The 22,539-nt window shown below is 44.7% G+C and overlaps 2 long non-coding RNA genes across 7 annotated transcripts; one reads left to right on the forward strand and one right to left on the reverse strand.

Moving 5' to 3' along the window:
* The first annotated feature begins 633 nt into the window (after nucleotides 1-633).
* Nucleotides 634-9,727, forward strand: Gm12596 (predicted gene 12596). Its single transcript, NR_105031.1, has 4 exons — nucleotides 634-664; nucleotides 1,168-1,307; nucleotides 3,351-3,815; nucleotides 9,084-9,727. It is a non-coding gene; the product is annotated as a predicted gene 12596 (long non-coding RNA).
* A 58-nt stretch (nucleotides 9,728-9,785) lies between these two features.
* Gm35578 lies at nucleotides 9,786-22,298 on the reverse strand. 6 transcript variants are annotated; one of them, XR_390603.2, is made up of 4 exons: nucleotides 22,210-22,292; nucleotides 21,888-22,123; nucleotides 19,827-19,931; nucleotides 9,786-10,178 (listed from the first exon to the last, which is right to left on the reverse strand). It is a non-coding gene; the product is annotated as a predicted gene, 35578 (long non-coding RNA). The 6 variants fall into 6 exon arrangements; XR_881314.2 differs by lacking the exon at nucleotides 22,210-22,292 and adding an exon at nucleotides 10,405-10,647 and having other exon boundaries at nucleotides 21,888-22,128; XR_003955215.1 differs by lacking the exon at nucleotides 21,888-22,123 and having other exon boundaries at nucleotides 22,210-22,298.
* Nucleotides 22,299-22,539: the final 241 nt, after the last annotated feature.

Raw genomic sequence — 22,539 nt, forward strand, 5'->3', positions numbered from 1 at the left:
GACTTCCTTCAGTCAGCCTCTGTATAGGAAGGTTTCCCAGGACACAGTGTTGCTTGTCATGGGTTGCTGAAGGGTAGGGGAAGACAAAGGTGACAGCAGCATTGTCAGTGCAAGGCCTGCTAGCTCCCCAGGTGACAGGCCTGCCTCTGACTGGGAACTGACTCTAGAGCAAGCCAGGAGCTGTGTCCTCATCTGAGACTTTCAAAATGCAGCCACAAAGGCTGCAGACTAGGGGTAGTATAAAACCGACAGATACCAACCTCATTGAGGGATCTTCCTCCACTATCTCCCCATTGAGTTTCTCCTGTCTCTTTTCTCTGCAAGACGTGGCATGCCAGGCCTCAGATCTCCAAAGAGACAAAGTAGCTGTCCTTCCCTCGGGGGCAGCCACAACTCTGCCAGCACCCAGCCTATTTGTCCCATGAAGATGAGTTACAAGCCCCACTGGGGGCTGTGGGTCTCAGGTTCCAAGTGCTGCAAAGTGAATGGCTACTTCTCTTCTGTCCATGTGACTGTCTTCCAACAAAACTCAATTCTAGTCAGATGTGAAATGATCAGGCGATCTGCCCAAGTCCCCAGCCAATAGGTGGCAGAGCTGTAGTTAGAAGCCAGGAAGTGAAACCCCATTTCCCTAGATTCTGATAAAGACACAGGGAGGGAGAAGGTACCTGCATATGTTTCCTCTTTTTTTCTTTTCTTCCTTCCTTCCTTCCTTCCTTCCTTCCTTCCTTCCTTTCTTTCTTTCTTTCTTTCTTTCTTTCTTTCTTTCTTTCTTTCTTTCTTTCTTTCTGGGGGAGGCAGGGGGGTTGAGACAGGGTTTCTCTGTATAGCCCTGGCTGTCCTGGAATTTAATCTGTAGACCAGGCTGGCCTCAAACTCAGAAATCCACCTGCCTCTGCCTCCCAAATGCTGGGATTAAAGGCGTGTGCCTCCACTGCCCGGCTTCTGCACGAGTTTCTTTTGGAACTTTTGAGCAAAGCCTCTCTAGGGAAGGGAAACTGATTTCTGGGTAGAGCTAATGTGGCTGTCTGTTGTTGGTTTGTTTGTTTGTTTGTTTAACACGATGAAAATTTAAACTTAGGTGTTTTGGGTTGTTGTAGTAGGTTTTTTGTTTGTTTGTTTGTTTATCTTTTCAAACCCTGAGGCTTAAATTCTTTTTCTTCTTAGTCGAACCGAAGACTTTGTTTTTTTGTCCATTTGTTCTTCAGCCTTCCAAAGAGAAAGCTCTCGGTGAGACTGCCTCCAGATGTCCTCACGTACACTTGGGTTGATAAAAGCCCGACGTGTGCACCACGAAGATGGACCAGGCAAGCCTTGCTAATGGACTGAACATGGAGGGAGGGAGAGAAATGGGGGGGGGGGGGTGCCAGGAAAGCCACTGTCCACATCAGTTTCCTTTTGATGCTGTGGTAAAACTCAGCAACCTAAGAAAGATGAGCTTGTTTGGTGTTCCAGTTCTGGGAGGATAGTTCCATACTACGGAGAGGTGTGGCAGCAGGCAGCTGGGGCAGGAAGCTGGGGAGGCGGGAGGGCGCACATCCTCAACTGCAAACAAACAAACAAACAAAAAGCAAATCGAGCAAAACCCTCAAAGCCCACCCCAGCGACTCACTTCCTCTAGCAAGGTCCCACTTCTTAAAGGTTCCGGAACACCTGGGCCTACGGAGGATATTTCCCCTGCCAAACGCTTACACATAGGGTTTGAGTCCATCTGAGTGCAGGAAGGGGGAGTGGAAGGAACTTTCCAGCAGGCTAACTCACAATTCTAGTTCCTCATAAAGGGGGCTCCCTCCCCAGGTTAACACAAAGAGGAAACAGAGCTCCTCACCCCAATGGAGGTGAGAGGCTGAGGACCACTTGGGACTTCCTGTGTGTACAGCATCGTTGGCCACTGTGAATCAACAATGACCAGAAGCTTCCAACGAGAACCACAGAAAATTATGTGTGCAATGCTTGATCAGCAATGGTGCCAAAGAGATGATGACACACGCGAAACCGCAGTAACAAATTATCACACAGGAAGAAGCCTGAGAGCAAGGCACCTGTGTTGAGGCTGCTCCTGCCCAGTTCCCTGTGGGCTCACACACCACAGTACCTAGCAGATCTTAAAGGTTTCCTCCTGCTTTTAGTAAGCATCTACTTTAGATATAAGAATAATGGTTTTTTGTTTGTTTGTTTGTTGGGTTTTTTTTTTTTTTTGGTTTTTGCGAGACAGGGTTTCTCTGTATAGCCCTGGCTGTCCTGGAGCTCACTTTGTAGACCAGGCTGGCCTCGAACTCAGAAATCCGCCTGCCTCTGCCTCCCGAGTGCTGGGATTAAAGGCGTGCGCCACCACGCCCAGCGTTTTTTTTTTTTTTTTTTTTTTTTTTTTTTTTTTTTTTTAATGCCAGGCACAGATAAGGGAGACAATAGTGACCGTGGGAACCTTCTAGAATCTTTCAGGTTAGACCTCAAAGAGCCTACTCCTGAACACAGAAGTTTTTTGAGACCACCATAATAATTGATGTGAATTTTCTTGCGGTGCACTCAGATGGAAGAAATGGCTCAACTCTTTGGCTACAAGATCAGCGTGCACCGGAGGGCCCTTGGCCACCGATGAGGGGCGCATGCTGCATTAGTGATGATTCTGATGTCTTTGTCATTTTGACAGGCTCCTGTTGTGCACTCCCTTGCGCGCCATCCAAGAGGCAACTCAGTGCAGGGTTTGAGTCTTGAATTCAGGATGGCAAATACTGCTGCCTAGATATTTGTTTCCTGGGAGTTCCCCCAGAGGTCCAGGGATGCCAAACATGAAAATACAGGTCGCTCATTATATGGAGGGTGTAGTTGAGGGATAGCACATCTGCATAGCATGTAGGAGGCCGTGTGTTCAGTCCTCACCACTACAATAGAAAGCCAGGGGTGGAGTGAGGAAGGGAGAAGGGAGTGGGTCAGCTAAGGACGGAGAAAGAGCTGTACTCCCTGAAGCAGTTTCCCCTCTGAGAGGGCTGGGTCCAATCCCCAAGCCTGTTCAGACCTCTATCCCGAGGAAGTCAGCTTCCTTATTATGCATTTAAGTTTCAAAGTCCTGGGGAAACTTTTCTGATTCATCTTTCACCTTTGCTCCCGTAACGACAACAACAACAGCAAAAAAAAAAAAAAAAAAAAAAAAAAAAAAAAAAAAGAAGGAAAGAAAGAAAAAGAAAAAGAAAGAAACGGAAAGCTTAGGGCCAGGAAGCCTGAGGTTCTTCTGACTGCCCCTGATGCTCAGCCTAGGAGAGGAAAGTGAGCAACCACAGAAGGAGAACCAAATCCCTACTGCTTTCTCCACAAATCACCTTGCCATTCTGTTTTGTTTTGTTTTGTTTCAGAGCTGAGGACCAAACCCAGGCTAGGCAAGCGCTCTACCACTGAGCTACACTCCCAACCCCTTCACCTTGCCATTCTGACCTGGAAGCAGTCAGTGTTTGGAGTTTGGAAACTCTTTTTCTTGTAGGAAAAAGTGCTCTCCCCGTGTCTTTGAAGGTGGCAGCTTGCAGAAAGGAAATGGAATGGAGCAACACCATAGCAGAAGAAGCAGCTTGCTTCAGACTCTCTCAGGCTACAGGATAGCTTCCCCAGAGAGACGATGGATATGGGCCAGAGGTCAGCCATTCACCGTGAATTCACACATGGAGAGAAGAGCTAGTGGCCTCGGCAGCTCTCTTCCTGATCGGAGCCTTGGCTGTTCTTCTTCCAAACATTCTTCCAAATGTTCCACCTGCACCCGCTCACCTCTGTCTCACCTCTGCCGTCGTGTTCAGACTCGGCTTCACATCTAACCCTGGCCTTGATCCGTGAGTTCATCTTGTCTTTCCCAGCTCCCCTCACTCTTCCCCAAAATTCAAATGCTCTCTTACACTGTATTGAACCCAGGGTCCTTCTTGCTAACTTGATGGCACCAAATTGCACTCAGTAGTTAGTGTTTGTACTGTCTCAGAAGCTAAGGTCAAACCACCTGGGGCCAGCTCCAGACCATCTAGATCTGACATGACAACTCTGGTTTGCTGGAACTTTCTGTGGCTTGACTTCATCTTTCCCCTTTCCTGGAACCTGAGCAACTGACTCTCCAGCAATTTAAACCCCTCCTTGTTTAAATGAGGGAGAGAGCAGAATCCATTTAACTGCTGATCTCAGTCCTAGTATGGAACGCCAACCACTAATGGTACCAGTTGCCCCTAAGGCTAATAGCACCCTCTAGTGACAGACTAACTGTTGCTAAGAGCACTGATAGCAGCTGTAAATTACTAATATTTCTGGTGCTTATTTTTCTATTTAGCTTTATATGTCCTATTTATATTAATAACTTAACCTTGCATAAATCCATCGAAGGAAGCATGATTATCAACAGCATTTACCAGTTTACAGATAAGGATAGAGATACAGAGAGATAAAACCACTTGTCCAAGGTCAGAGAGCTAGCCAGGAGCACAGTCATATTTCAGGGACAAAAGGCAGGTCCCACCCACTGCTAACATCCTCCATTTATCCCCAAAGAACTTCTTCCTAGGCCAGATGTCCTACAGGCCTGCCGAGGGGAAGAGTCCTTCATCCCATACTGAGCAGGTAAGATGAGAGGACTAGGACTTCTGAACAAGGCACCACTGCTCCAAGGATCCATATTTGTCCTCTCAAAGCTGTGTATCCAATGCTGTGATTAATAATCTTTATGTAAAGGACAGCAGAGACCTGAAGTAATGCTTACTCTTAGACGGAGACTTTTGAAACTCTCAGAGTTACTGGCTCCCAAATTGGGATTCACAGGTGTAACGCACTGTGCTACGTGGACTGTTTCTGAGTCAAGCTCTCTCCTAATCTAAGGTGACATCAGTGGGAACTGCTGCACTGCTTTATGTACCACGGAGACAGGAAAGCGTGCTGACCACTAAGCCTTATTTTTATAGTAAGATGCGTCAAGTTTAGAGAGGTTAAAATGAGGATCATGAAAAACAGTTGCATCCATGTTGTTAGGGCAAAATAACTATCTTTATAAAGAGCTTAAGTCAAGAATCTATACACAGTGATATCTCTCTCAATCAGTGTTAGATAGGAAGGTGAGTTATTCAGTGATCTTGTGTTTCATCTTAGCAGAAGGCTATATCCCAGGGTTTCACTGACTCATGGCAGAGTGACGTCTAGATCAACTCAATGATCTGGTTTCGAGGAGCTGAGTAGGTCAGAATAGAGTGAGATGTGAGTGCTCCACTTGCGTCCGAGGGAAGCCCTACAGGTCTGTTAGGGCAGGACAAGAGATCTGGAGCCCCTGAATTCTGCAAACAAAGCCTAGTAGGTAAAGTCTGGGTGAGAAACTCACTGATACTTTAACAACGAAGGTGTGAACGGGCAGAGTGACCAGTGGGGACGCGGTACTCACTGTCTAAGACAGAGTGTTTGTGTCCTTAAAGGTGTTGGCATGATGGAGAGGTTGCTCCACCCACCAGAAAAGGGAGAAAAAAAGGTTGCCATGGCAACTCCTTCCCTGTGAAGTTTTTTGAAGAGTGACATGCCCTTGTTCCTTTCTCAAAGCTATTCTTCTCTACTCTCCTTTCTCATTGCTCTTGATGCTACACTTTCCAATATTATAGTTAGGACCTGATCCGGAATGAGTGGCTAGGACTCCTAGTCTTTCACAAGGAGTGGAAGCCAGAGAAAGGACACAGCAGGAGACAGTAAGGTAGGCAACTCTCCTAAATGAAGAAGATGGCAGAAGCATTCCTTGGTGGGTTGGGGTTACATGATGCAGAAGGCATTCACCTACCTCAGAAAGTAGGACCCACCCACCCCTGACCTCTCCATGATGGCAGAACCTGTTTTAGATAGGCATAGAGGGAAAAGAGGATGTGGCTTGACTCTACACAAGCTGTGTTGAAGAGGGCAGTCACGGTGATAAGGGTGGTCTCAAAGGCTGTGGCTTCTGCGTCTTTTCAGTATCTGACTAGGGGGTTTCACGGTTCGGAAGGCTCAGGGAGGAGACCACGTATTTGTTAGTTTCCTGTTGGCTGGTCACTGTGGTTTGCCTGGATACATCATGTGTGAAGCATGCTCAACACTGACACACACACTCTCTCTCTCTCTCCCCACCCCCCACCTCCTTCCCCCTCTCTCTTGTAACAGAAAGGTACAATAAAGCCATTTAAAAAAAGGCTGGTTTGGGAGAAATCAAGAGTTTCATACTGCGCCTTTAGTGTCTATAGTAGTTGAATCTTTTTAAAAATGAGAGCAAAGACATAACTCACAATAGCAAGCAAACCATTTCAAAACAGAACTGCTGGATTCAAACCCAGTCTCAGGAAATGTCAGAATGCTTGCTTTCTCTAACAGTAGCTGACATCACATTTTGTCTGTAGAAGTCAAGACTCTCAAGCCGCAGGTCACTTCTGCCATGTGAAGGCCGGAAAATGACAACTTCCTATCTCTTGAGGCTTCTGACTAACCATGCGATTTTTAGATCCTCTTTGCAAGATACTCCATGAATGTCAAAGGCAGCCCCTTGCTTCGGCCGAGGCTAAGCACCATTCCTTTGCTTTTTGACTAGTTGGCATTATTGTGCATGCAAATATACAAAAACCTCACTGAAGTGGAAATTTCTGGGTTTTTTGGAAAGTCAGTTACATCAAATGATGTTTTGCTGAAACAGACACAGGTGAAAGGATGTCCTGCTGAAGCAGACACATGAAAGAATGTTTTGCTGAAGCAGACACAGGTGAAAGGATGTTTTGCTGAAGCAGACACAGGTGAAAGGATGTTTTGCTGAAGCAGACACAGGTGAAAGGATGTTTTGCTGAAGCAGACACAGGAAAGGATGAGTGATGTTTAGAAGAAATATAAATATGACCCCACAGACAGTGGGAGCTTGAGCATTGGTTCGCTTTACAGATGACACGCATATATTGGTTCACCTTACACTGCGTTGCTTAGCTTCACTTGTGGTGACTTCATAGAGAGAAATTCACCAGCTTCTTGCTGCTTCAGAGGACTCGGGCTGATTGGCAGACCTTGGGGTTGCTTCTGGATTGAACCGCCCTTGCTGAATTGTGAGGTGTCTGCTGAGTGGACCAGACTGCAGCTGCTGATTCGTGTTTGGTGTTTGCTAGGGGACTGGACTGAGAACAATGAAGATTGGAATTGCTCCAAAGAACTATTTCTAAGCAGGACTGCTTCCCCCTTATCCTAATAGCCTTTCTTTTCCACTACCTCTGGTGGATGGTGTGCTAGAGGGAAGGTCGAACCCTTATTAAAGTAGGTTGAGAAAAATATATGCCTACCCATCACCCTGATTTGGTTGGTTTCTTTGAGCTTTAACCAAAGGCACTCACCATGCACTGAGCATGCCTGCCCTCCTTTAGTGCTGGGGACAGTCTTCTACTTCATGGGCTTCCCTTTGCAAGATTTTCCTTTACCTTAAACACAAGTATTCTGGCCTACAATGTACTATGTAGCTTAGTTTCACCTCGGGCTTACAGCAGTCCTTCTGCCTCAGCCTCCCAAGTACTGGGATTTTAAGTGTGAGTCACTATACTAAACAAAACATTGGACTTTCTAGGATTATATCTTGTTTTTGTCTCTCTGCCCACCATCCCCATGATGGATGTATTTACTGGATTTTTTCTGTGGGGGTGGGAGATGAGCTAAAAAATCAGGTGAAGGGCTGGAATGATAGCTCAGGGGTTAAGAGTACTTACTGCTTTTGCAGAGGACCAGGGGTTCAGTTCCTAGCATCCACATGGTACCTGAAGACCCTCCCCAACTCTAGCTTCAGGGGATCTGATGCTCTCTTTTGACCTCAATGGACACCTCCATGCATATGATATACTTACATACATGCAGACAAAATACCCATACATATAAGATACCAATAAATAAATCTTAAAATGCAGGTGAATTTACCACCTTCCCAACAAACCGGTCTCAGAGAAAGCATGGCTGTTAGAGTTTGGGCTTTAAATGTTTTCCAAAGGCCCGTATATTACGTGACACCAACATGGTGTTGTGTAAGAATGGGAGAAAATGGGAAGTATTTAGGTCGTCTGGGACATGTCCTCGAAGGCAAGAGTAGAGCCCTGGCTCCTCTTCTCTTCCCATTTTCTGGACCATGAGCGCTGTTCCACGTGCTCTCACCATGACATATGCTCTCATTATAGCAAGGCCGATTGATCACAGACTGGAACCACCAAAACTGTGAGCCAGAACAAACATTTTTGTTTGTTTGTTTGTTTTTTGTTTTGTTTTTCGAGACAGGGTTTCTCTTTATAGCCCTGGCTGTCCTGGAACTCACTTTATAGACCAGGCTGGCCTCGAACTCAGAAATCCACGTGCCTCTGCCTCACAAGTGCTGGGATTAAAGGCGTGTGCCACCACGCCCGGCTCCAGAACAAACATTTTTGCTTTGTAAGTTGATCACCTCAGACGTTTGCTACCGTGACAGAAGGCTAGCTGACAGGTGAGCACTCTTACACATCTTCTGCCCCCTCGCTTGTCTGGGTGCTCTCTCACCAAGTCTCCAACTACCCCAAAATATAGTCACTGAAAGCAAATATTTATTTTATGGATGGTTTTATGGGCCAGAAGGACTGAAGGATTTGGCTAAGCAGCTCACCTCTGATCTGCGTGTCACCAGCTGGATATGTGGGGGTGGAGGTCATTTTTGCTTATATTGTCTGGACCCAAGACTCCACCTCTGTACTTTATGTGGCATCTTATTCCCCAGGGTCTCTCCTGGTGGTCTGGGCTCTTCACAGCTTATTGTTTTAGGCTTAGTCACATTTCTTACATGGAAGCAGGGTTCTAAGGGTCAGGGTATATGAGGTAAGGCAACTGGTATACTGTAATTGACACTGGCACCATGTAACTTCCATATTCTAGTGTCCAGAGTCAGTTAGGGCCCACCCAGGTAAGGAGATGGATGAGAACAGAGCCAGGATGCAAACACATCTGACATGCTGGACCACACAACCCGTCACCACATCCATATGACCTTAGAAGTAATGTTTTTAAAATTATTTATTAATTTAATTTAATTTTAATTTTATGACTTTAAATGCATTATATGTATGTGTCTTCATTAGGGTTTTACTTCTGTGAACAGACACCATGACCAAGGCAACTCTTATAAGGACAACATTTAACTGGGGCTGGCTTGCAGGATCAGAGGTTCAGTCTATTATCATCAAGGTGGAAGCACAGCAGCATCCAGGCAGGCATGGAACAGGAGAAGCATGGTACATCTGAAGGTTGAAAGAAGACTGGCTTCCAGGCAACTAGGGTCTTAAAGCCCACATCCACAGTAACACGTGTACTCCAGCAAGGCCACACCTCCTAATAGTGCCCCTCCCTGGGCCAAACATATACAAACCACCACAGTATGCATCTGTGTGGGTCTGTGCATGAGTGCAGATACAAATGGAGCCAAGACTGCTGGATCCTCTGGGGCTGGAGTTACAGATAGTTGTGAACCATCTGATGTGGAGCTGGGAACTGAACTCTGGTCCTCTGGAAGAACAGCGTATGCACTTAACCACTGAGCCATCTCTCCAGCCCCAGAAATAACTTTCAAGTGCCTTGGTCCCTCTCCTACTCTTCTGTTGATGACTGAAGGCCACTCCAGGATTTCTGTCTTCACCTTCTGGCTGGCTTTCATGGCTCTCCCTGGGGCTGATAGAGATATCCTTTACAAAGACAAACTAAGTTTATGTTGACTGACCTTTTATTTTGGTTCCTGTGTTGGTGAGTTTTCTGTGTTGCTGTGACAAAATAACTGACTCGAAGCATTTTCAGGAAGGAAGGGTTTATTCTGGCTTACAGTTTGAGGGACTATATTCTATCTTAGCAGGGACGGCACGCACGGTGGTGGGAACAGGAGGCCAGCTGGTCACATGCATAGAGAGATGACCAGCCATGCTTGGCTTGCTTGCTTCTTTTTACGTACTTCAGGACCAAGCTCATGGGATGGTGTTTCCCGAGTTTAAGGTGTGACTCCTCACTTCAGTTAGCTTCATGAGGTAATTCTTCACAGACATCCCAAAGACCGGCTTCGAGTGTAATTTTCGATCTTTCTCAAGCTGGATCTTCAAACCATCACAGTTTCGAGATATTCTCAGGGAAATCCCAGTCCTCTTACTTAAGTGTCTATACCCAATTCTTCTCCTGCTCTTCACTCTGTACTTAAAGCAGATAGAAAGTTTCATTTTGTTATTCTTTGAAATTTTAGAATGTATAGAGAGTATTTTTATTATATCCACTCCTATTCCATTCCTTCCAACAACCACCCCCCACAGCCCATCTCTTTCCTAACTTCGTGTCCTTTTTTATTTCTAAACACACTGGGTTCAGTGAGCATTGCCCATATGCACATGTGTGTGGCCCCTCACTGGGGCATTGGCAACTTACCAATGGCTACCTCCAAAAACAGTTGACATAGCTGTTCAGAGTACTGAGAATAAATGGCTGCAAGTGTTCATCAGCAGGACACCACCAACACAACCCCACTCCATCCAAGCCTCAGCGAATGTCACAAAGGAGGGAGAAGGGAGGAACGTCAGAGCTGAGGAGAGCTATGATGTGCCACTCTCTGGATATGATGTGGTTGTTGCACACACGAGCTCACAGCAGCTGTGGTTGCCAGCACAAGATCTGTACAAGATCAACCCAGTCTCAAATTCCAGCATTAAGTGGGGAGGGTCTGCTGACCCCGCCTCCAGCCAAAAGTTCTGTGTTTTGAAATCAGACTGTGAACTCATGGCCTTTTACCTCCAGGCAATTCCACATAGTCTTCCCTCTTCCATCCATCTTCACAGGGTTTCTGTGTAGCCCTGGCTATCCTGGAACTCACTCTGTGGCCAGGCTGGCCTCGAACTCAGAAATCCGCCTGCCTCTGCCTCCCAAGTGCTGGGATTAAAGGTGTGCGCCACCACGCCCAGCTGCCAATTTTTTATTAGGTATTTTTCTTCGTTTACATTTCAAATGCTATCCCGAAAGTTTCCCATACCCTCCCGCACCCCGCTCCCCTACCCACCCACTCCCACTTCTTGGCCCTGGCGTTCTCCTGTATTGGGGCATATAAAGTTTGCAAGACCAAGGGGCCTCTCTTCCCAATGATGGCCGACTAGGTTATCTTTTTTTTTTTTTTTTTCGAGACAGGGTTTTTTCCTCTGTATAGCCCTGGCTGTCCTGGAGCTCACTTTGTAGACCAGGCTGGCCTCGAACTCAGAAATCCGCCTGCCTCTGCCTCCCGAGTGCTGGGATTAAAGGTGTGGCTCGACTAGGCCATCTTCTGCTACATATGCAGCTAGAGACACGAGCTCCGGGGTACTGGTTAGTTCATATTGTTGTTCCACCTATAGGGTTGCAGACCCCTTTAGCTCCTTGGGTTCTTTCTCTATCTAGCTCCTCCATTGGGGGCCCTGTGTTCCATCCAATAGCTAACTGTGAGCTATTGTAATAAGGACACATGCTCCACTATGTTCATAGCAGCCTTATCCACTTCTGTATTTGCCAGGCACTGGCATAGCCTCACAAGAGACAGCTATATCAGGGTGCTTTCAGCAAAATCTTGCTGGCATATGCAATGGTGTCTGCGTTTGGAGGCTGATTATGGGATGGATTCCCAGGTGCGGCAGTCTCTAGATGGTCCATCCTTTCGTCTCCGCTCCAAACTTTGTAACTCCTTCCATGGGAGTTTTGTTCCCAATTCTAAGAAGGGGCAAAGTGTCCACACTTTGGTCTTCATTTTTCTTGAGTTTCATGTGTTTTGGAGATTGTATCTTGGGTATTCTAGGTTTCTGGGCTAATATCCACTTATCAGTGAGTACATATCACGTGAGTTCTTTTGTGATTGGGTTACCTCACTCAGGATGATACCCTCCAGATCCATCCATTTGCCTAGGAATTTCATAAATTCATTGTTTTTAAATAGCTGAGTAGTACTCCATTGTGTAAATGTACCACATTTTCTGTATCCATTCCTCTGTTGAGGGACATCTGGGTTCTTTCCAGCTTCTGGCTATTATAAATAAGGCTGCTATGAACATAGTGGAGCATGTGTCCTTATTACCAGTTGGAACATCTTTTGGATATATGCCCAGGAGAGGTATTGTGGGATCCTCTGGTAGTATTATATCCAATTTTCTGAGGAACCGCCAGACTGATTTCCAGAGTGGTTGTACAAGCTTGCAATCCCACCAACAATGGTGGAGTGTTCCTCTTTCTCCACATCCTCACCAGCATACCTAAACATAATAAAAGCAATCTACAGCAAACCAGTAGCCAACATCAAAGTAAATGGTAAGAAGCTGGAAGCAATCCCACTAAAATCAGAGACTAGACAAGGCTGACCACTTTCTCCCTACCTATTCAATATAGTACTTGAAGTCCTAGCCAGAGCAGTTTGACAACAAAAGGAAGTCAAGGGGATACAAATTGGAAAGAAAGAAGTCAAAATATCACTATTTGCAGATGATATGATAGTATATATAAGTGACCTGAAAAATTCAACCAGAGAACTCCTAAACCTGATAAACAGCTTCAGTGAAGTAGCTGGATATAAAATTAACTCAAACTAATCAGTGGCCTTTCTCTACACAAAGAAAGAAATTAGGTAAACAACACCCTTCACAATAGTCACAAATAATATAAAATACCTTGGTGTGACTCTAAGGAAGTGAAAGATCTGTAGGATAAGACCTTCAAGTCTCAGCCGGGCGTGGTGGCACACGCCTTTAATCCCAGTACTCGGGAGGCAGAGGCAGGCAGATTTCTGAGTTCAAGGCCAGTCTGGTCTACAGAGTGAGTTACAGGACAGCCAGGGCTAAAGAAAGAAAGAAAAAAAAAAAGAACTTCAAGTCTCTGAAGAAATCAAAGAAGATCTCAGAAGATGGATATCTTGCCAAAAGCAATCTACAGATTCAATGGAATTCCCAAATCCCCATCAAAATTCCAACTCAATTCTTCAACGAATTAGAAAGGGCAATTTGCAAATTCATTTGGAATAACAAAAAACCTAGGATAGCAAAAACTCTTCTCAATGATAAAAAGAACCTCTGGTGGAATCACCATGTCTGACCGTCTAAAGCTGTACTATAGAGCAATTGTGAAAAAACAAAACAAAACAAAACAAAACAAAAAAAAAAACCAAAACAAAACAAAAAAAAAAAAACCTGCATGTTACTGGTATAGTGACAGACAGGTAGACCAATGGAATAGAATTGAAGACCCAGAAATGAACCCACACACCTATGGTCACTTGATCTTTGACAAGGGAGCTAAAACCATCCAGTGGAAAAAAAGGCAGCATTTCCAACAAATGGTGCTGGCACAACTGGCGGTTATCATGTAGAAGAATGCAAATTGAACCATTCTTATTTCCTTGTACTAAGGTCAAGTCTAAGTGGATAAAGGAACTCCACATAAAACCAGAGACACTGAAATTTATAGAGGAGAAAGTGGGGAAAAGCCTCGAAGATATGGGCACAGGAGAAAAATTCCTGAATAGAACAGCAATGGCTTGTGCTGTAAGATCGAGAATTGACAAATGGGACCTCATAAAATTGCAAAGCTTCTGTAAGGCAAAAGACACTGTCAATAAGACAAAAAGACCACCAACAGATTGGGAAAGGATCTTTACCAATCCTAAATCAGATAGGGGACTAATATCCATTATATATAAAGAACTCAAGACGGTGGACTCCAGAAAATCAAATCACCCCATTAAAAAATGGGGCTCAGAGCTAAATAAAAAATTCTCACCTGAGGAATATCGAATGGCAGAGAAGCACCTGAAAAAATGCTCAGCATCCTTAATCATCAGGGAAATGCAAATCAAAACAACCCTGAGATTCCACCTCACACCAATCAGAATGGCTAAGATAAAAAATTCTGGTGTTTCTTTTCCTATAAATAAGGGAAGACTGCAGAGGAGAGGCTATCTGACTAATTAGCATATTTCAGTTTCTTTGTTTCTTTCCTTATAGGTTCAGGCCCTGTTGCCTTGCACTACTTTGAGCAAAAAGACTTGTCAGGCAAGTAAGCAGACAGCTTCTGTTTTGATAATTCCACAGATGCCTTGAGACAATTATGCAAAGGCTAGTGGCTGATTGCCCAGACTCCCGAAAGTATGGCCCCAGGCAAGGCTGTTTGAGACAGGTTTAAGCCAGGCTTTGTAGCCACAAACCTCAAACTGTTTTCACCTTAGCCAGAGAGGGAGCCCTTAGTATAAAGGCTAGACTGTTGGCTAAGTAGTTACAGAGGGAGACTGTGGTCAGGGACAGAGAAGACTCATTTCAGATAGGAATAAGCTATCCTTGAGACTAGAGGAAGATTTTGTTTTGTTTCGTTTTTCAAGACAGGATTTCTCTGTATAATTCTCCGTATAATATTTCTATACATTTTTACACACTAAAGAGAAAAGTCCCGTAAAATCCCTAAATACAAGCCTTCTAGAGTTGTATTTTAAGATCCACTGACAGACAAGACCAATCCCCTGAGCCTGGTGTTTTTCACTGAGAGAGCAGACTTGTGAATAACTATTCGTTACCTGACACATCGCTCCCTAGACTGTCTTACTGACAGTATTTTCAAGTTGCTTTTCCTACCCTGGTCTGAAGATCATGTGGAGGAAGGCAGTGTTTTAAATGAAGACCACCCTGAATTATCCCAGAACAAGCCCCCAATTGTTCCCAAAGACAAGACACCGGTGTTTTCCTTTAACTGACCAGTTTTAACAGCCCTCCTCTACAGTTTCATGTTCCTGCACTAACAAGCTCGCGTAACATTCTACCCTCGATAACTAATAGTGACAGCCTTGAGAGAAGTAACCTGGGCAGTTCCTGAAGATGATTGCAAACCAAAGCAGGTTGCTAATCCAGAGGTCTGTCCACAGAACTCTCTGCTGTGCTGTGCTGTGCTGTGTTGCCCCAGGTCTTCCAAGATTTATGTCACCAAGCTGCCACTAACCACACACATATCAACAAGGGAAGTTCCCTTCTAGACCAGTGTTCATGCATTTTTACAGAGAAGTTTTTAAATATGTGAGGCAAACCCCCAAAGAATTGAGACGAGAAGCCAATCACAGTTATAGTTAGAGCCCATGCCCCTCAGGACACAGGACTGGGAAATGTCCCTCATGTCCTTTGTTGGGATGATCCAAGAGGCTCTCCAAATAATATAAGATATTGTCGGTGCTTTTGGCTGCCTCCAAGAACGTGAGGGTAAGACCTTATTGGTACCACACACTTCAGACATAGGACTGACCTGGGAGCCTCCTCCCCAAGGACTGGCTGTCATAGCATCAGGAGGTGCTACAAAAGCTGCCCAGTGAGAAGAGCATCGAATGGTCTTACCCAACCAGAAAGCCTACGACCAACCTGGAGAGACATCCCTAAGGGTGCAACAGCAGCTCCTAAATCTTGAGGTAACCAAAAGCCATCAGGTTGGATTTAGAGCCTTCTCAGTAGGCAGGGTTCATGCTTTGTTGTAAACCTAGCCATAACTTCCACCTTTGTAATCCAGTACAATTTCTGTGTTATAAATACACCCAAAATGTAGATTCTCATCCTGCATCAAAAAGATTTCTGTTTTCACCAGACAGAGTCCATTATAAAAATCATAACTGATTAGAATGCAAAGAACCCTGACTACGAGGCGCTCAAGCACAATGGACACATCTATAATAGCCCCAATCTGACTCTCTAGGAACGTTTCAGAAGAGAAAGTAGACAGATTGTATGAACCAGAAGACCAAGATGTCTGCTGTGAGATTCCGTCTTCTAAATATGGTCGGGACGCCCTACTCCTGAGATCTTAACACTATGATCGCCTAAACAAGACCTGTGCAATGACAATACCTATTGACATGTCAACGTGAATGGTGGACATCTCACAGGACGTTAGTACCAGATGAAGAGCTGTAGGAAATTAATGGCTCCTTCTCCAGAGATGAGCCAATCCTGAGTGGTCAGTGCCCTAAACACAGTTACATATGAGCAACACTGAATGCAGTAGATTGTATGCATGCATGCAATGAACTATTACTAGATGATTTTAAATATATATACATATATGTGATATTGATATATATATATACATACACTATCTATATCTATATATACACACATATATATATAGAGTGCACGTGAGCGTGTGTGTGGTTTCCTTTTAAATGTCACAATAAAACAGCCTAGCATGAAGACATCTTTAAGTTCTCAGATCATCTTTTCTTATCACAAAGCTCAAGCAGCTACTAAGAAAGAAAGGAAACCACAGAGATAAAACCTGTCCTCAGTAGGAGGGATAGGAGCAGCCTCCCCATGCACAGGCCTCTCTCTGCACTCTTCCCCTGCATTGCACACATCTGGGTGGCCGACAGATGGTCTGCCTGCTTCCTCTTCCTTTTCTAGCTCTGCATGTCTAGAGGCCCATCACACAGAACTTTTTGGGAAACAAACCTTGTCTTCTGCAAGACCAAGTGCTCTTAACCGTTAAGTCATCTCTCCACCTGCCCCCACATACCCTAAATTTTAAAAGAACCTAATTATTGACATAAAGATAGAGAGTCCACTAGTAAATACCATAAGCTGTTGTGTGCTAGTGAATACAAAAATCTTAATGAAATGTACTGCCCTGCTTCCCGAGCTTCCTGATAACCCATTAAACCTTTGGTTTTCACGCTCCACTTCAGGAGAATGAAGGCTGAAAAGTCTGTGGGAACCAGGCTGTTGGCCAACTCTTCCAGCTTGGCAGGGCCATGTGCTCTCCTTCTCTACCTGAAAATGCAAACCCCTGCAGCCCAAGTGGTGTGACACTATGTTGTCCAAGCTAAACTCCAGCCCCACTTTTAGCAGTAAGAAAAGCAACTGACTGGGTGGTGGTGGCACATAACTTTAATCCCAGCAATGGGAGCCAGAGGCAAGCAGACCTCTGAGTTTGAGATCAGCCTGGTCTACAGAGAGTGTTTCAGGACAGCCAGGGCTCCCATAATTCCATTTTTTTCAGTGTTATGAAATGGACCTTTACCAGGAACTTAAACCCTATTGTGCTGTTGTGTATGTATAATGTTTTTATATATATATATATATATATATATATATATATATATATATATATATGTGTGTGTGTGTGTGTGTGTGTGTGTGTATGTATGTATATGTAAAGATTTCTTGTAAATTAAAAATGAAAAGGGCTGGGAAAGCAGCTCACTTGTTCACCTGCCTAGCACACATCAGGCCTTGGGTTCTGTCTCCTATCACTGCAAACATAAATAAACAAATGAAAATGGGAAATCTCTAATTAAAAGAGAGAGAAATGGCCAAAACATGAATTTTGTAGATGAAGTTATACAAATGACATGGTATTTGCTGTTTAAAAGGGTTCAGCCGGGCGTGGTGGCTCACGCCTTTAATCCCAGCACTTGGGAGGCAGAGGCAGGTGGATTTCTGAGTTCGAGGCCAGCCTGGTCTACAGAGTGAGTTCCAGGACATCCAGGGCTACAGTGAGAAACCCTGTCTCGAAAAACCAAATAAATAAATAAATAAATAAATAAAATAAAAAATGGGTTCAAATTTAGAAGCCAAAAATCAGATGCTAAATAAGACTCTGCGGCAGGGCAGTTAATTCCAGGACTTAGGAGGCAGAGGCATTTTGAGCTCTGTGGGGTTTTGGCCAGTCAGGACTATGGTGAGCTCCCATCTAAAAGAAAAGGAAGGAAAAGAAAAGAAAAAAGGAAAGGAAAGGAAAGGAGCCAAATAAACAAACCATAAGGAGGTGTCTGTCATCTTTTTTTTTTACCAGACAAAAATGCAACCAACTGCAGTCACATCATCCCTCCCTCACCAGGGATGAGAATGTAGATTAGAACACATTTTCTGAAGAAATTGGACAATACAAAGTTGCTTTGTATACAATATAGCAATTGAAATTGACAATATAAGAATTTAAATTGTGCTTACTGGGCTGGGGAGTTCACTCAGTGGGTGAGAGTGATTGTTATACATGCAGGAGGACCCAAGTTTGATAGATCCTGAGAGCTCACTGTCCACCAGCCTAGCTTTAGGTTCAGAGAACCGGTCTCAAGGCAATAAAATAGAGACAAAGACAATGTCCTCTAAGCATGTAATTCTCTCTTCTCTCTCTCTCTCTCTCTCTCTCTCTCTCCCTCCCCCCTCTCTCATTTTGCCCAACATCATGACTTTCAGGATTGTAACCTTAGAGGAGAGCAGGGTTTTTTTTGTTTTTTGGTTTTTTTGTGTGTTTTTTCGAGACAGGGTTTCTCTGTATAGCCCTGGCTGTCCTGGAACTCACTCTGTAGACCAGGCTGGCCTCTAACTCAGAAATTCGCCTGCCTCTGCCTCCCGAGTGCTGGGATTAAAGGCGTGTGCACCACGCCCGGCTGAAACCCCGTCTAAAAAAAAAAAAAAGAAAGAAAAAGAAAAAAGAAAAAAAAGAAATAACGTTGTTAGGAAATGCTAAACCATCAAGAGAGTTGTACTTTTAAGATAAAGATGGATTTGAAGCAGGAACAAATCCAGGATCCTTCCCATCTACTGAGGGATTTGAGAATTTCTTCCTCGTGGTGTTGCTGTGTGTGCATGCTTGGGTGGAGGTCAGATGATAACCATGGGTGTTATACCTCAGGTATAGGCCATCTTTTGGTTTTTTAGAGGGGGGGTGTCTATCTCCAGCCTAGACCTTGTTAGACAGGACTGGCTTCCTACAGGGCTACCCGTCTCCTCCCCAGCACTGATATCGCAATCACGTGTTAGCACACCTGACTTTTTTCTTATTTTCTGGGGTTGGACGTTCCTCCTCCTTGTACAGCAGCAACTTTGCTGACAGTTCCATATCTTCAAACGCTGCTCTACCATTCTAATGAACGGTTGACATCGAGGCATCTGTTTCTTTATGTCGTACAATTTTAAAAAGATGAAGAGAAGCAAGATCTCAGTGTGTAGTCCAGACTGACCTCACAATATCCTCCTGCCTCTGCACCCGAAGGGCAAAAAAAGACAGAGAAGTGCTGCCATGTCTGTAAAGAATTTAAAATCTTGAAGGTTTCCAATCTTACATTGGACTGTAAGGCAGAAGCAAGTGAGTGGTTGAGTAAGCTATGGCCTGGTAGATCAGGCAGAGGAGTATTGCTGAGGCAGTCATTCTCTTTGGGGGTGTGGCCACAGGAGGGCGTAGCTACGGGCGTGGGTGGGAGCTGGGCGCTCTCTTGTCAGAGGGAGAAAGTGGCTTAGTGGGTGAGACTACGAAAGTCTTTTTGTTTTGCATCAGTTTGTATCACTCACAATCAGATTGATCCACGGTGAGTAGAACACAACTCTAACTAACCATCTTAGGTAGGAAATGGAAAATTTCACCAAATAACAAAAGTGCCTCAAGATCAGTCTTCAATAGACCTGGCTACAGGGGAAAAGAGACTCTACAAGCTTCACCTTCTCAAACGAGCTCCCATTTCCAGACCTTTCACTATATCTGAATTTCCTCACTCAACAAGAAACAACTGCCCAAGGCTCTCTGGCCTTGCCTCTCTCCTTGCCAGGAGATAGATTTATGCTCCATCTGGTTCCAACTTTTTTTTTTTTTTTTTAAAGATTTATTTATTTATTTATTATATGTAAGTACACTGCAGCTGTCTTCAGACACACCAGAAGAGGGCGTTAGATCTCGTTACAGATGGTTGTGAGCCACCATGTGGTTGCTGGGATTTGAACTCCAGACCTTTGGAAGAACAGTCGGGTGCTCTTACCCACTGAGCCATCTCACCAGCCCATGGTTCCAACTTTTTAAACCCCAGAGGAGATTTATGGTTGGCTCACCTTTGGTAGAGTTCACTGCTTTCCATCCTTGGCAGCCATATTATCTGGATCGTGGGACAGCATCACCAGGAACGGTGATATTGGCTAGTTGCCAGGCAGAAACAGCTAGAAGACAGTGACAGCCATATTCAGAGTACAGCTCTAGCTCAATGGCCTCTGGGCCTCAGAATGGCTGCAGTCTCACCTTCACTCATCACTGCTACCCCACCTAGAGATGGGGATGCTCCAGGAGGGGTTCGATTCTCGCTCCCTGAATCTAATGATTGAAATCACCTTTCTCTTTCCAAGGTATTATCAGATAGGGACTGGAACACATCCTTGGTCTTAGACAACAGCGTTGGAAGCAGAAGATTTACATGCTCATTTTCTTTTTTAAAAAGAATTGTTTAATTAGGCCAGGCTGGTGGCACTTGCATTTAGTCCCAGCACTTAGGAGGCAGAGGCAGGCAGATCTCTGAGTGCAAGGCTAACCGGGTCTACACGGCTAGTTCCAGGACAGTGAGGGCTGCACAGAGAAACCCTGTCTTGGAAAACAAAACAACTACCAAAATATTTGCCTCATTAATTTACTTATTTTATTTTTATTTCCATGTACATGTGTGAGTTGTGTGTACTGTATGTGTGCTATGTGCACTGCATGTGAGTTGTGTGCACTGCATGTGTGTTATGTGCACTGCATTGTGTTGTGTGCACTGCATTGTGTTGTGTGCACTACATGTGTGCAGGCACTTTGAAGGTCATTGGGCATCAGAACCCCCGAAATTAAAGTTACTGGTGGTTGTGAACCACCTGATATGGGTGATTCAAAGGGAACATTGGTTCACTGTGAGAGCAGTAAGTGTTTTTAACCACTGAGCCATCTTTCAAGCCCTACAAGTTTGTTTTCTTTTATCTGCAAATGAGCTCTATAGTGTTAGGGGTACCCCAATCTTCAAGATAATTGGTGCTTTTGTGACATAATTGGAGCCTAGAACATAAAGCTAAGCTTGTGAGAATATTTTGCTTCCTTTTATTCAGGGAATAATTCATATAAAAATCTAACTTTTATAACATTTTTCTTTTTACTCATTGCTTTGGCAGCAGTGGGACAAAGCCTGTAGAGTCACTGGTGTCCCCTGAGGCTCAGGCTGTCTGGGCAGGGTGGGCAGTGGTCAGGAGGATGTTTTGAAGAGCAGATGGAAAGGCAGAGCTCTGAAAGCTGCCCCCACAGTTTCTACTGGAACCCCACGCTCCTCATAGCTTCCCACATGACCCAGTTTACCCCCAGCGCCATACTGCAGAGTCCTTTTCCGTTCATATACAGGCCTCAAAAGTGATATCCAGCCGGGCATGGTGGCACATGCCTTTAATCCCAGCACTCAGGAGGCAGAGGCAGGCGGATTTCTGAGTTCGAGGCCAGCCTGGTCTACAAAGTAAGTTCCAGGACAGCCAGGGCTACACAGAGAAACCCTGTCTCGAAAAACCAAAAAAAAAAAAAAAAAAAAGAAAAAAGAAAAAAAAGTGATATCCATGCGATGTTTTTATTTAAATCGCAGGAAATCAAAGACATTGACATTTGGTGTCAGAAGTAGATTTGAACACGCTGCTGGTTCAGACCTGCATGACCTTTCAACCAAACCACGCTGACTACCACAGTGAAAAATTAAAACACTCATGTTCACAAGCCCAGTCAGCACCTTGATCACATCCCCATAAAAGAGAGGGAAAGCTAAACAAAAATGGATCGACCATAACAGGATATGCTGAGCTCAGCTCTTAGGTTATCTTATTCACCGGTCATCTGCTCCTGTTTGGTCTGTTTACAAGTCAGGAAATGAAGCAAAAGGGAACACGAGGAACGAGGGGACTCTAGAAGTTTCTCTGAGCACCGTGGTTTTCTCACATCTTATCAGCAGCAGCACCAAGACAAGACAAGCCTGTAACTTCTCCATGATGCTACTGGGCCCTGTCAGTATTGCCTTAAGTATTTCAAAGCAGCATCCATCCCCAGCCTCAGTTAGGCCTTCCAGAATGTTTCACCCCAAATCAATCCGACCTATTCGTATTCACAGAGATACTCACTCAAAAGAAAACAAAAGGCGGGAAAGATGGTTCTGCTTGTAACGTGCTTGCTTTGGAAGCATCAAGACCTGAGTTCCACCCCCAGAATCCAGATGTGGTCAAAGGTAAAGACCAAACATAGCAGCTTTCCCCGGGTGCTTCTAGCAGTGACATGCTCAGTTGCAAACCCCAACACTGTGGGTGACAGATGAGACAGTGGACACAACCCAGATAATCACACTTCCCCGGAGGCTTAGCTGTAAAGAGAAAACGAACTGCATCCAGACAGCAGCACCGAGAGGTGGGGAGGCTGGGAAGGCAGCTCAGTCAGTCAAGGACTTACCACAGAAGCACGAAGACATCACTCCAATCTCCAGTGTCCTTTATTACATACGGAAGACATGTGGAGGAGGACGGGAGAGACGGCTCCGCAGTTAAGGGCAGAAGCTGCTCTTCCAGAAGACCCAATTTCAATTCCCAGCATGCATGTGGTGCTTAATAATTGTCTGTAGCTCCAATTCCAAGAGATCTAACACCCTCCTCTGCCTCTGTGGGCATCACACAGACATACATGCAGGCAAAACAACCATATACATAGAATAATAAAGTAAATGTTTAAACCTTTAAAAGTTGATGCTTATTATTATTATCATCATCATCATTATTATTATTC

This window comes from Mus musculus, chromosome 4 (genome assembly GCF_000001635.26).
Source record: "Mus musculus strain C57BL/6J chromosome 4, GRCm38.p6 C57BL/6J".
Taxonomy (NCBI): Eukaryota; Metazoa; Chordata; class Mammalia; order Rodentia; family Muridae; genus Mus; species Mus musculus.